Here is a 15,184-nt window from a genome sequence, read left to right on the forward strand (position 1 = left end):
GCGCCCGGCCGGGTGGTTTGAGATCTGTGCCTGGCCAAGTGCCAGCCCACATCCCACCCTCACCGGAGCAGACGAGGGTCTGGGGCCGGCTCAGGCTGGGCAGAGGCTGGGGGCTGGTGAGAGCTCTGTGTGGCTGTCACCTTTGCTGAATTGGGGACCCAGAGTGTGAGAAAGTGAGAGAGGGTCTGCGTGCATCCTAAGGATGGCAATCAGGCAGGTTCCTGGGGTGTTCCCAGGTTAAAGTGAATTCAGAGGAGAATGGCAAAGATGACAGCCACCTCCCTGGGCTCTCCCAAGGGGTGTGGCCTGAAGGCCCAGCAGCAAGGAGGTCAAGTGAAAATGGGGGCTCTCTCCACAGTGTGGGCCCCAGGGTGAGACCCTCAGGCATGTCACACAAAGTGGTGCTTCCAGAAAGCTGAGACGTGGTGAGACTCTGGGGAAACCACAGCTGTTACACAGATGGTGGCAGCACCTTCAAGGTGACTGCCTTTGCTCCTTAACCAGCATTTCAGGCGCCTGCGCTGTGCCAGGCCAGGCCCATGGGTAGCTGGGCAGGCAGCCGGGCAGGCCCATCGCAGTGTGATAGGCACCCAGAGGGCTGCCCATGCACTAGGGCCATAGGGAGGGTGTGCCCTGGCTGACTATGAGGTCATGGGGGAGGAGGGGCTGCAGGTGCAAGGGGCAGGGAGTGGAACATGAGACCAGCAAGAGTGAGAAGGCCTTGAATGCCAGGCCAGACATGGAGAGCGTTAGGGAACCAGAGCCAGTTTGAAAAGGCAGCTGAGATGGTCAGTGTTGCATTTTAGACAGATCACTCTGGGGCCCAAGGGTGGGGAAGGAGATGGATTGGAAGGGGCAAAAATGAGTCCAGGGGGCCAGGGAGGCTGTGGTAAGTCTGGGGAGGGGAGGGGTGATGGGCTGGCCCAGGGCAGAAGAGGAGGACAGCGATGGAGGAAAGATTGTCAATAGACTGATGGGAGCGGGCGCGGGGAAGGACGAGGGGCCATCTCTGGCTTGAGGCTTGGAGGACGGTACGACCCCTGCTGGACTCACTCGGATAACCACCTGGCAGGGGCTGTGGAGAACTCGGAATGCAATCCCCACCCCCAGGAGAAGAGGAAGAAACCTCTTACTGTCTCCAGCAAGGGGCTCCCAGGGTCTGCCAGGACCACACCATCCAACCCTATGCTGTCAGATCTCCCAGCTCTCCCTTCAGGTAAGAAGTGGGGCTAGATGGCCCCTATATGAGCCAGAGGGTAATTTTGGCTACCCAAGGTCTCCAAGGCAAAGAGCTCAGAGCCATGGAGAGGCAAGCCACTGCCATTGACACACTCCCCTGGGAGGGGTCCTCGACCCAGAGGCAAGTCCACAGGGAGTCTAGGTCTGGGCCCATGCATTTGACGGAGGGTTCCCTCAGAGGGTAAACCAAGGGTGCAGGGGCTCCCTGGGAGGGCGCCCAGGCCCAAGCGCATGGAGTGGGTTTTCCCTTCCTCAGCCAGCCACCAGCCAGGCCAGCAAGCCGGAAAATGCTGCCTCCTGCCCAGGGTTTACTGGTTCGGATCCCAGGTGTGGACCTATGCACCACTTGTCAAGTCATGCTGTGACACGTCCACATATAAAGGAAAGGAAGATGGGCACGGATGTTAACTCAGGGCCAATCATCCTCAGCAAAAAGAGGAGGATTGGCGGCAGATGTTAGCTCAGGGCTAATCTTCCTCAAAAAAAAAAAAGAAATGAAAGTAGGGACATTACTACTGATCCTACATCATAAAAGAAGGTTATAAGAGAATACTATGAAAGGTTGTATATCAAGAAATTAGGCAACCTAGAAGAAATGGACAAATTCATTAAAACACACAAATTACCTAAAGTGACTCAAGAAGAAATAGAAATACTCAACAGAGCTATAACAAGTAAAGGGATTGAATCAGTAATCAAAAACCTCCCAACAAAGAAAAGTCCTAGACCGGGTGGCTTTATGGCAAATCTACCAAACACTTAAAGAAGAATTAACACCAATAATTCTCAAACTCTTCCAAAAAATTAAAGACTTTGGAAGTGTATGAGGTGCCTAAAATAAGCAAATGTGCAGAGTCAGAAAGTAGAATACCAGGGGTTGGGGAGTTGAGGGAATGGGAAGTGATTATTTAATGGGGACAGAAATAGGTCAAAAGTAAAAGGAAAGAAAAAGATACTATGCTATCTACTAATCAAAAGGAAGCTGATGTGGCTATATTAATATCAGATAAAATAGATTTTAGAACAAAGAATTTTACCAAGGATCAAGAAGATCATTTCATAATGATAAAGGGGTCAGTTAATCAAGAGGACATAGCAACCCTAAACAATTATGTAGCTAATAATACACATTCAAAATACATAAAACAAAAACTGATAGAAGCACAAGGAGAAATAGACAAATTCGTAAATGATAACCAGAGATTTCAGTACCGCTCAATAACTGATAAGACAGTAGGCAGAAAATCAGCAAGGGTATAGCGGACTTTAACAACACTATCAACCAACTTGACCTGACTCACATTTATAGAGCACTCCATCAACGACAGAAGAATACACAGTTTCCTCAAGTGTACATTGAACATTTACCAAGAGAGACCATATTCTGGGCCATAAAAAACGTCTCAGTAAATTCAAAAGGATTCAAATCACACACAATGACTACATGGAATTAAATTAGAAAATCAATAACAGAGAGATCCTTGGAAAATCCCCAAATATTTGGAAATTAAATAACACACTCCTAAATAGGTCAAAGAATAAGTCAAAAAGGAAATTAGAAGGTATTTTCAAATGAATGAAAAAGAAAGCACAACATATCAGAAGATATGGGACGCTGCTAAAACAGTACAGTCTTGTGTTGCTTAATGATGGAGATATGTTCTGGGACATGCACCATTAGGTGATATTGTGAGCATCATAGAGTGTACTTACACAAACCTAGATGGTACAGCTTACTACACACCAAGGCTATATGGCACTAATCTTTTTCTTTATGCGTTTTTTTGGTGAAGAAGATTGGCCTTGAGCTAACATCCATTGCCAATCTTCCTCTTTTTTTTTCTCCCCCCAAATCGCAGTACCTAGTTGTATATCCTAGTTGTAAGTCCTTCTAGTTCTTCTATGTGGGATGCCACCACAGCATGGCTTGATGAGCAGTGTGTAGGTCTACGCCCAGGATCTGAACCAGCAAACCCCAGGCTGCCTCTATATAGTACTAATCTTATGAGATCACCATCATATGTGCGGTCCATCATTGACCAAAACATTGTTGTGTGGCACATGACTGTATTTTGGGAGATACTTATAGCACTAAATGTCTATATTAGAAAAGAAGAAAAGTCAATTATCTCAGCTTCAACCTTAAGAAACTAGGAAAAGAAGAGCAAACTGAATCCAAAGTAAGCAGAAGAATGGAAATAATAATCAGAGGAACTCAGTAGAGAAAATCAATGAAAACAAAAGCTAGCTCTTTGAAAAGATCAATATCATTGGTAAACCTCTAGTAAGACTGATTAGGAAAAAAGAGAAATGACACAAATCACCAATATCAGGAATGGAAGAGTTGACATCACTATAGATTCTACAGATAGTTAAAGAGTAGTAAGGGAATATTAGGAGCAACTTTATGCCAATAAATAAGACAACTTAGATGGAATGGACAAATTCCTTGAAAGACACAAATTGCCAAAGTTCATTCAAGAAAAAATAGATAACCTCGGTAGCCCTATATCTATTAATGAATTTGAAAATGTAGTTGAAAACCTTCCCACAGGGGCCGGCCCCATGGCCAAGTGGTTAAGTTCGTGCGCTCTGCTTCGGTGGCCCAGGATTTCACCAGTTCGAATCCTGGGTGCGGACATGGCACGGCTCGTCAAGCCACGCTGAGGTGGCGTCCCACATGCCACAACTAGAAGGACCCACAACTAAAAATACACAACTATGTACTGGGGGAGCTTTGGGAGAAAAAGGAAAAATAAAATCTTTAAAAGAAAAAAACAAACCTTCCCACAAAGAGGACTCCAGGCCCAGATGGCTTTACTGATGAATTCTACCAAGCATTTAATGACGCTTCACCAAAGAAGATGTATGCAAATAAGCACATGAGAGGATGCTCAACATCATGAGTCATTAAGGAATGCAAATTAAACCGCCTATTGTAATGTCTAAAATTAAAAAGATTGACCACACCAAGTGTTGGTGAGGATGTGGAACAACTGGAATCCTCATCCTCAGCTGGTGGGATGTAAAATGTTTAAAACACTTTGGAAAACAATTTAATGGCTTCTTAAAAAGTTAAAGATGTAAATACCACAGGATCCAGCTATTCCACTCCTAGGTATTCAGTCAAGATAAATGAAAGCATAGTCCATGCAAAGACTTGCACATGAGTGTTCATAGCAGCTTTTTTGTAATGACCAAAAACTGGAAACAGCTCAATATTTGAACTGAGTAGACAAACAGCTTATGTTATATCCATACAATGGAAAACTGCTCATCAATAAAAGGGAGAGAATGAACTATGATATACACAATAACTTGGACGAATCTCAAAATAAATATTCTGAGTGAAAGTAGGCAGACAAAAAGAGAGTACATACTGTATGACTCCATTTCCAGAAAATTCTAGAAAACACATTCTATAGTGACAGAAAGTAGATCAAGAGTTGCCTGTGGGCCGGCCCGGTGGCGCAGCAGTTAAGTGCGCACGTTCCGCTTCGGCAGCCCGGGGTTCGCCAGTTTGGATCCCAGGTGCGGACACGGCACCGCTTGGCACACCATGCTGTGGTAGGCGTCCCACATATAAAGTACAGGAAGATGGGCACGGATGTGAGCTCAGGGCCAGTCTTCCTCAGCAAAAAGAGGAGGATTGGCAGCAGATGCTAGCTCAGGGCTGATCTTCCTCAAAATAAATAAATAAATAAAATAAAATTGTTAAAAAAAAAAAAAAAAAGAGTTACCTGGAGACAGGAGAGTAGAAAGGGGCGAAAGGGAGAGACTATAAAAGTGTAGGAGCAAACGATCTGGGGTGGTGCCCACAGCCGTCGTCTAGATTGTGCTGATGGCCTCACATGCACACGCCAAACAGCAAATCACACGCCACAAACACGCAGTTTATCGTATGTCAATTTTACCTCAACAGAGCTGCTAAAGAATGAAACAGTAAAACAACTAAGCGATTTTGGGTATCATTTATAATATTCTTGGATAAGATGTAACTTTCTTTTAGAAAACTAAAGCTTCCAAAACTTTGACACTGTTATTTAAACACAGGATTTGGCATAATCCATTAAAGTAAAGCACATGAAATTGGGTAAAAAGACGCTGTGTATTAGAGAGAGGAAAAGATTCTATCTCAGAAAAGAGGAGAAAATAAATTAAAAGACTTTTATATCACCACAAGGAAGGGTTTAGCAAATTATAATTGTTTAAAATATCCATCTTTTTTTTTTTGAAATAAAAGATCATTTTTCTCTTCTGTCATCCAGCGATGCCCCCAGTACTCCTATGAAACCGTAAAATTCTGCATTCCCATGGCCCAAATTTTGGTCTCTAATACAGTGTTTGAAGATCCAGGGCCAAGGCTCCTTGGAAAGAGGAGCTGATTCCATGTTTGAGGCAGAAAACCTCAAACTGGGCCTAAAACTTCTTGCTGCCAGAAAGCAAGACTGCTTTCAAGGCTAACTGGGGACACATGACTACAAAGAATAAAGGGCCAGCTTAAAGGGATAGCCCCTGGCCAAAGAGTGGCAATCAGGCATCTAAAACAAAAATGAAATCAGGGTCAATGGACTAAGTTGAGTTTGTCAAAGCCCGTGAGTCTGTGATGCGCAAAAGGGATAAATATTTTACGATGTGAGTAACACGATGTTAAAAATTTCCACTGAGACAAAATTGCCATAAATGTGAAATTCCAGAGGCAGATCATCAAATGCAGGATTTACAAAGGAAACGGTCATGGGCCAGTGCTGTGTCTGCTGAGTCCACTCCCCTATTTCAAGCACTATTTGGAAGAGTTGAGAGCAGAAGGGGAACTGGAGCCGTAGCCATGCTGAGGCCCTCCCAAGGAGGCAGGGTCAGGGTGGTGCTTTCCACAGGCTCCCTTGCCGTTGAGGACTCGGGGACCGTTCTCCAGCTCATGACTGAAAAAGCTAGAGCAGCCCGTGGCCTCAGGACGGAGGAGGCTGCACTGCTGGAGTTTCTCTGGGAAAGGCAGACACGAGTATTTCCTGTGGATCCCATCCCAGGAAGTGCCTCAGAGAGACCCAGCACTGGATCCTCTGAAGGACGCGAGAAAGTTCCCACTGAGAAGGAGTCAGCTGTAGACTTTGCCGAGGCTCGGAAAACACCAAGGCATCCAGCCACATAGGAACATCTCGTCACCTTACGTCTCCGCCTCCTCTCTTTTTGACCTTACTAGGGTCAAAATGGTGGCTAATAAGTGGGGAAGGACATAAACAGGGAGATGGGGCAGAATCTGCCCACAATCACCTTCCTGGACTGAAGACTCTCTCCTGCCACCAGCCTTAGCTGGAAAAGGAAGAGAAGTCTTAACCCTTGCAGGGAGAATGGCTCCTCCGTGGGTCCTGGCGACCAGGCACATCTCTACATGCGCCATGTAGGCAAGGCTTAACCACAGCTGACCAGAACCTTCGCAGAATGCCCTATAGCTCTCCCCAGACGTGAGAACGTAGGAGGACTGTGAGGAGCTGCCTCCCTATCTTCCAGGAGGCTGTCATGACGCAGTTTCTCATCCCCTCCTGGTTCTAATGAGGTATGAGGTTTTCTGCTTCTCCCGACTTAGGGTCCAGATGCAGGCTATCCAACTGCTTGGCTGTAGCGTGGAATTGGCTCCTCAGCACTAGGGTGCCCCACCCCTCTGTTGCATCGTCATCTTTGGTTGGGATGTCTTCCTGTTGAACAAGGGACACAGGGAGCTGACACTTTTGTTGATGTTGCTTTCGGTCGAAGTGAAAACGATGAACTGTCTGAATCTAAAAAGGTCTTCTTGTTTCTTTACCAGCCAAATCTGTCAGCCTTGCTTGATACCCTTCAGTGAGTTTGAAGTTGAGTCATAACTCGGTCTGAATTGGGACTCTGTTTTGTCACTTACAGTGATGAGAGGACCCGTTAGGAGCAAGCTGAAGGACCATGGCTCCTGCCTAAGTCTTCATCCCGTGACAGGGGAAAGATTACCCAGCGGATAACTTTTTATCATTCAAATCTTTGCTATCGGATCTTCTAGATTTCCACCTTGAAATATGAAAATGATGTTACATGTTTCAGAGAGCGTATCTTCTCACATAGAGCACAGTGATTTTGTTTTGTTTTGTTCTGTTCTGCACAGCAATTTTGAGTCATAGTTGTATCTGGGCTGAGGCTAAATTCTCCTCTGAACCTCCATCGACCGCCCTTACTGCCCACCTCAGAGAAACCGCATCTCTGGAGGCTGAAGTCTGGACTGAGGGCACAGGGTAAGTTTCATCAACGTTGGAGAGTGCTTCCTTCGCGAACTGAGAGTAAGAAGGGCTCTTTCAGCAAGCACTCAGGGCTACCAAGTTAAGTCTGTTTTCCGTTTCCCTGTAAAGCCATGAAAAAGAAAAAACACAACAAAGTAATTCCTAAAGATGGACAAAAGTGAAACAAATATCTTGACTCTATGTCAAGTCAGTGGCATAATTAAGCGCAGTCATTTGAGAGCACCTTCCTAGAGGACTATAGCCTAAGGCCAAAAGAACTACAAGGAAATCTTAAGCAGCGCTCACAATCATATTGTTAGCAATAATATTGATATCGCCATTTTGAATTTATTTTACATATAGTATGGAGAACAAATAAGTAATTGGGTTAACATTATTAGGAGCCGAGATGCAGGAAAAGAGATACAAATATTAAATCAAAGAAGTTACCTTCAAACTTTATGATTTTAAATTTAAAGGGGAATGTGCTCATGATTTTTTTCACTTTCTGAAATACTTATTTTCCAGCTTTGTCCACTGAAAACTTACAGAAATTGTGCCAACAGCCCAAGAGCAATTGCATCCCTGCTGCCTGACTATGGTCTCTAAATACCATTTCCCGCTAGAAGAAATCAGGGCCCTCTGGGGAAATGCCTGTTTCCAGATTTGTGGCAGGAAACATAGAAGATAAGCCTAGAAAAGTCTTATCATGTCAGAAAGCAAAGATAAAATTAAAGACTACTAGGGTCTTTGCAAAAGGACACAGGAGCCAGCTTGAAGGGGCTCCTACTGGCCCAAAACGTGACAACTTGATCCTCAAAAAAGAAAGATGGCCGCAATGAACATCACGTGTAACCCCAGTCTAATCGTGAGCAAAGCATCAGACAAATCCCAATAGAGTGACATTCTGCAAGATATCTGACCAGGACTCCTCAAAACTGCCAAGGTCATCAAAAACAAAGTCTGGGAAATTGTCACAGCCAAGAGGAACCTAAGGAGACGTGACAATGAAATGTAATGTGGTGTCCTGGATGGGATCCTGGAAGAAAAAAAGGACATTAGGTAAAAATTAAGGAAATCTGAATAGTCTGGACTTTAGTTAATAATAATGTATCAATATTGGTCATTAATTATAACAAATATACCATGCTAGTTAGTGTAAGATATTAATAATAGGAGAAACTCTGTTTGATTTTTTCAATTTTTTTGGACATCTAAAACCGTTCTGAAAAATCAAGTTGATTTAAAAAATGGGAAATGTATTAAAATCCATTAATTAGTAATGACACTAAAGAAAGAGATTTCACTGGTCACCTTTGGAGGCTGTGGAGCACCAACTCATTTTTTGAAAATGGATAAATAAAGGGAAAAATATGTATGTATGCTGCGTTTTCTTTTCTTTTCTTTTCTTTTGTGCTGCCTTTTCTGTTCCAACTCTCTTTCAGAGTGTCTTAGTTTGGGTTCCAAAAGCGGATCCTTTAATTAGAACTTGAGTGGCAGGTAGTTCATTTGGGAGGTAATGCCGGGAAGCATAAGTGAATAGCTGGGAAAGGTGAGACAGAGAAGGGAGAGAAGCCAATAAGGAGTGCATCAGAGACCAGATCATTGTCATGGGCAACTGGGGCTTAATCCTGCTAGGGACCCTCTGGGTATTGGGTCGAACGTGTCTCTAGTTGGCTTCTGTGTTTTTCTAACATGATCTCACCGGTCTATAAGGAAGCTGGTGTATTTGGCCACCGATCCTGTCCTCTACTGGTTAAAGATGGTCGCTGAGAGTACTAAATCCCCAACACTTCTGGGCTGCCCTCCACATGGGCTGAGAAAGCTCCTGTGGTCCCAGAGAAAGTCCCCCGACGTCAAAGAAGGGTGTCTTAGTTGGGAAGTTTTCAGCATGTACCTAACCTGTCACCCCATGACAACAGGTGAACTCAAAGTAGACTAAGGGGCTACGGGGCTGGGCATCAACAATGTTGGCCATGGTCCACCCTTCCTTGCACCTCTCAAATGCAATCATATCATATGTTAAATCCACTCTTTTAAGCTTCAAGATGGTGGCCAGCCACAACCTTTAAAGCTGTAAAGCAGGAAGATTAGTTACAGCCCCCACCGCTGCAGTGGTCCTGGACCCACAGTGTGAATCGTTTCCCTCCTCTACCATCCATTCTAGATTCCTCTCACATTCATCCTGCACTTCCGCTGGTCCAGGTGTGACGATACTAGACGTTCATCCCTGAGAAGTCTCACCCCTGGGTACCTTGCCCTTGTTAGGTTTTGGTTGCTGCGCTTGCCTGTTTACTGTTACCACCTGGTACAGAAGCACCAAGAGGCACCCCAATGAATCCCCAAATCCTAGACACGTTCCTCCCTGTCCCATTGTGTAGCAGCAACTATAGCTCCTCATGTTAATCAGAATCAATTGCATGCATCACAATAGTATTCCACTCTTTGCTTGTTCCTCTACTGGCACAAGGAATCCACAATGACCGAAACAGTTGTACCTTTATGTTCTGTGGAACTCTTGGTGAAAGCATTTCCCACCCATATGGAAACTAGGACCTTTAACCCAGAAGAGCTTAATGGCACAGGGACAGGAAGAAGAAATTTACCAAACTGGGCACTGGTCACTAATGGTGGGAAGAGTTAATTTCACTTCCACCCAGTGGTTCCAAGACCCATATATTGTAACTGCTGGGTACAGCGCTAAATAATGGTCAATCACTTGAAGTGTATCACGTTCTATTAGGCTGACGGCTTTGGGGCGATGTGGTATATGGAAGGAGTCAAGCCCATAGCTATGCACCGACTCTTGCACCTTCTTCACTCTACAATGTTCTTCTTGTTCCAAAGATTTTGTTCCCTAAATCAGACCTGCTGTGAGCTAAGAGAAGTACAATAGACAGGAAAGGCAAGCCCATATCCAGAATAATTTCCAATCCTAGTAAGGATGAATTTCTGCCTCCTCTAGGGTGGAAGAAGTCAACTGCCACCAAATGGTGGCTTAGTCTCCTCAAGAGATGGTACCATATCAAGGGCTCAGTGTTGGCTTCTGCTATGGACAAATTTAACATTCAGCAACTGCAGTAACTAGATCAGCTCGGTGAGTGGGAGCCCGTGCTATTGGTCTGTGCATAGCCTACGTTTCTACTCTCGTGGCTATTCCACTGCCTGCACTGGGATGGCTGACGTCTATCAATCAAGTCACCCTACTATCCTGTGGTTTGGTGCTATCTCTGGAGTAGGGGTACTCTGATAGACATTGGCATGAGACATAAGAATCCACACCATTTTTAATCCACTCTCACACGTCATTCTCATATCTCTTTCCCAGTCAAGCCATTCACCACTGCCCAAGAGTCTACGTACAGCCTGACCTCAGGACACTTCTCCCTGAACACAGACTTGCTGGCCCCTCTACTGCTCAAAGTTCTGCCTGCTGGGAGGATTTTTATCCCCCATCCTCCTTTAGGGCTACCCATGAGTAAGGCTGTTAGTGGAGCAGAAGTCCATTTTTGGCTCGCACCAACATATCAAGCCAACCTTCTTTGAACTAGACCCAAATTTTTCTTCCCCCATCAGCTGATCTTGATGCTGCCCACCCCTTCCTACACAGATGAACACTGAGAGGTGCCAGTGCACCAGAATAAAAGTGGGCTTTCTATTCATTTCTTTTACCTGTGTCCTCTGGACCTGCTTGAATCGGATCCCAAATGCACCATTTCCATCATACAGTGATTGCCCTGTGCCCACCCAACTTTGTGAGCTGGTGGATCTAACAACATCCAGCTCCTGACAGCCCCTCCAGTTGCATAGACCATGACTTCCATGGACAGTACTCAATTTCTTCCAGTAACTGGTAGCCTACCAAGAGCTGCTCTACTTAATTTCCCAACAGTTAGGGATTTTCCAGTTATCCTTTTGTGGTTGATTTCTACTTTGATTCCACTGTGGTCAGAAGATATACTCAGTATGATTTCAATGTTTTGAAATGGAGAGATTGTTTTATGATCCAAGCACGTGATCTATCTTGGTGACTGTCCTACGTGCACTTGAGAATGTGTACTCTGCTGTTGTCGGATGGAATGTTCTATAAATGTCAGTTAGGTCAAGTTAATTGAGAGTATTGTTCAAGTTTTCTATATCCTCATTACTGTTTTTGTCTACTTCTTTTTAATCAATTGCCAAGGGAGCCGTCTTAAAATTTCCAAATACGATTGTGTTTGCCTATTTCTCATGTTAGCTGTGCCAGTTTTTTCTCTTTGTACTTTGAAGTACTGTTATTAGACCCATATACATTTAGGACTGTTATGTCTTTTTGTTGAATTGACCCTTTTACCATTAAGAAAGGTCCCTCTTTATCTCTGGTAGTACTCTTTGTCTTACAATCTGCTTTGTTGTTGATCTAGCCACCCCAGCTTTCTTATAATTGGTATTTGTAGGGTATATCTTAGTGTATTTTTATATTTTCAATCTCTCTATGTCCTTATATGTAAAGTGTGTTGCTTGTAGGGACTGGCCCCATGGCAGTGTGGTTAAGTTTGTGCACTCTGCTTTGGCAGCCTGGGGTTTACTTCTTCAGATCCTGGGCATGGACCTACACACTGCCCATCAAGCCATGCTGTGGAGGCATCCCACATAGAAGAACTAGAAGGACTTACAACTAGGATATACAACTATCTACTGGGACTTTGGGGAGAAAAATACAAGAAAGAGGAAGATTGGCAACAGATGTTAGCTCAGGGCCAATCTTCCTCACCAAAAAAAAAAAAGAAGAAGAATCAGCTTTACCAATTTTTTAAATAAGTAAATAAATAAGTAGCGTTAAAAAAGTGCATTGCTTGTAAAAAGCATATAATTGTTTTGTTCTTGGTTTTTCTAATTCCAGTTGGACCACCTCTGTCTTTTGGAGATTGGCGCGTTTGGGACACTAAATTTAATGGGATTATCATCTTATTACCTGTTTTCCATTTGCTGCATCTGTTTTTTGTTCTTCCTTTCCTTTAATCTTTTGGATAAATCAAGTATTACTTTTATTATTCTACTGTATCTCTTCTGTTACACCTTTATTATGTTATACCTTTCTTGTTACTATGTTACTTATATTTTGGTTATGCCTTTTCATATTTTTCCTCATGGCTAATCTGGAGATTATAATATGCCTTTTACCTCGGTACAATGTACCTTGCATTAGTCTTTTACCACGTCAGGAAAGATGTGAGAACCTTACAATAGTATCATTCCGTTCTCTCGTCCTTGCCCCCGACCCTTTGTGTTGTCATATAGTTTACTTCTGCGTAGGTTAGAGAGCCCAGCACACACTGTTATTATTGTTGTCTCAAACAGTTAATAGTCTTTTTAATTGTTTTATTGTGGTAACATATACAAAATATGAGATTTACCATTTTAACCATTTTTAAGCGTACTGTTTAGTGGCATTAACTACATTCACACTGTCGTGCAACCATCACCACCATCAACTTTCAAAACTTTTCTATCTTCCCAGACTGAACTTCTGTCCCCACTAAACACTAACTCCTCCTTCCTCACTCCCCCAGCTCCTGGCAACCACCCTTCTACTTTTTGTCTCTATGAATTTGACTACTCTAGGGACCTCATATAAGTAGAATCATACAATATTTGCCTTTTGTGTCTGCCTTATTTTAGTGTTTTTAAGATTTATCCATGTTGTAGCAGTATCAGAATTTCTTTCCTTTTTAAGGCTGAATAATATTCCACTGTATGTACATCCACATTTGTTTATCCATTCATCTATCAATGGACATTGGGTCATTTCCACCTTTTGGCTATTATGAATAATGCTGCTTTGAACACTGGAATTCAAGTATCTGTCTAAATCCGTGCTTTCACTTCTTTTAGATATATACCCAGAAATTGAATTTCTGGATCATATGGTAACTCTATGTTTAATTTTCTTTTTTTTTTGGAGGAAGATTAGCCCTGAGCTAACATCTGCCAATCCTCCTCTTTTTTCTGAGGAAGACTGACCCTGAGCTAACATCCATGCCCATGGTCCTCTACTTTATATGTGGGACGCCTACCACAGCATGGCTTGCCACGCAGTGCCATGTCTGCACCTGGGATCCGAACCTGAGAACCCCAGGCCGTAGAAGCGGAACGTGCACACTTAACCTCTGTGACACCCGGCTGGCCCCTATGTTTAATTTTTTGAGGAACTGCAAGGCTGTTTTCCATGTCTTTAACTTTTTCCATTTATTTACCCATTCCAGGCTTCTTCTTGCCTTCCTAAAGGTCCAAGCTAGCATTTGGGATTATTTGCCTTCAGCCTGCAGGTCTCATAGTACAGGTCTGCTGAAGACAAAATCTTTCAGCTTTTGTTTGTCTAAAAATTATTGCCTTAATTTTTGAAGAATATTTTCACTGGGCATAGATTGCTAGGTTAGCAGGGTTTTTTCCTTTCAGCACTTTAAAAATGTCATTCCAGGGGCCAGCCCCGTGGCCAAGTGGTTAAGTTCGCATGCTCCACTTCAGCGGCCCAGGGTCTCATCAGTTCGGATCCTGGGCACAGACACGGCACTGTTTATTAGGCCACACTGATGCGGCATCCCACATGCCACAACTAAAAGGACTCACAAGTAAGAATAAAAAATATACAACTATATACTGGGGGGATTTGGGGAGAAAAAGCAGAAAAAGAAAGATTGGCAACATTGTTAGCTCAGGTGTCAATCTTAAAAAAAAAAGTCATTCCATTTCTTCTGGCTTCTATAATTACTCTGAAGAAGTAAGCTGTTACTCTTATCATTCCCCTGAATTTAATGTATCTTTTTTTCTCTGGCTGTTTTAGAATTTTCTCTTTGTATCTTTGGTTTTCAGAAGTTTGACTCTAATATGTCTAGATATGGTTTTCTTTGTATTTATCCTGCTTTGGGTCTACTGAGCTTCTTGAACATGTGTTTTCGTGTCTTTCATCAACTTTAGAAATTTCTCAGCTCGTGTCTCTTCAAATATTACTTTCTCTCTAGTCTCTCCTGCTGGGTCTGATTTTTAGGATAGACTTTCCTCCAGCTACTAGAGATGAGGGTCTCTAGGTGCCGCCATATAGGTGCTTTGTCGCAGCTGGGTTTCATTAATTGCCCTGAGCCTGTTCTTCTCTTTCTTCAAGTTTTCCAGGGCAGTAAAGAAAAGCCAGCCAATTCCACAATTCATATAATTGCCATTGCCCCCATATGCTTCAAGACCTTAGGCTACAACGTAAGTGAAGACTTATCAATCCACCATGGATGAGATTCTTGGCCACTGTGATACCATATCTAGGGAACCAGAGAGACACGGACACTTGAAGTGGGCAGCTGTCAGTGTATATGGCCAATTCAAAGTCAAGCCAAAGAGATGTGGGTTGTAGCATCAATAGCATCCTCTATACAGGATAACCAAATGGGCAATGAGGAAAGTTCTTTAGAGAAAAATAGCAGGGGCTGGCCCTGTGGCCAAGTGGTTAAGTTCGCGAGCTCCACTGCAGGCGGCCCAGTGTTTCGTTGGTTCGAATCCTGGGTGCAGACATAGCACTGCTCATCAGGCCACACTGAGGCAGCATCCCACATGCCACAACTAGAAGGACCCACAACGAAGAATATACAACTATGTACTGGGGGGCTTTGGGGAGAAAAAAGGAAAAAAAAAAGAAAATCTTAAAAAGAAAAAAGGAAACATAGCAGCTAATAAATGCA

General features: G+C 43.6%; 1 long non-coding RNA gene across 1 annotated transcript; it reads left to right on the plus strand.

The window, feature by feature from the left end:
• Positions 1–1,015: 1,015 nt before the first annotated feature.
• Positions 1,016–8,839, plus strand: LOC123276899 (uncharacterized). The gene is made up of 3 exons (XR_006513516.2): positions 1,016–1,216; positions 7,367–7,493; positions 8,007–8,839. It is a non-coding gene; the product is annotated as an uncharacterized lncRNA (long non-coding RNA).
• Positions 8,840–15,184: the final 6,345 nt, after the last annotated feature.

This window comes from Equus asinus, chromosome 14, assembly GCF_041296235.1.
Source record: "Equus asinus isolate D_3611 breed Donkey chromosome 14, EquAss-T2T_v2, whole genome shotgun sequence".
Classification (NCBI taxonomy): Eukaryota; Metazoa; Chordata; class Mammalia; order Perissodactyla; family Equidae; genus Equus; species Equus asinus.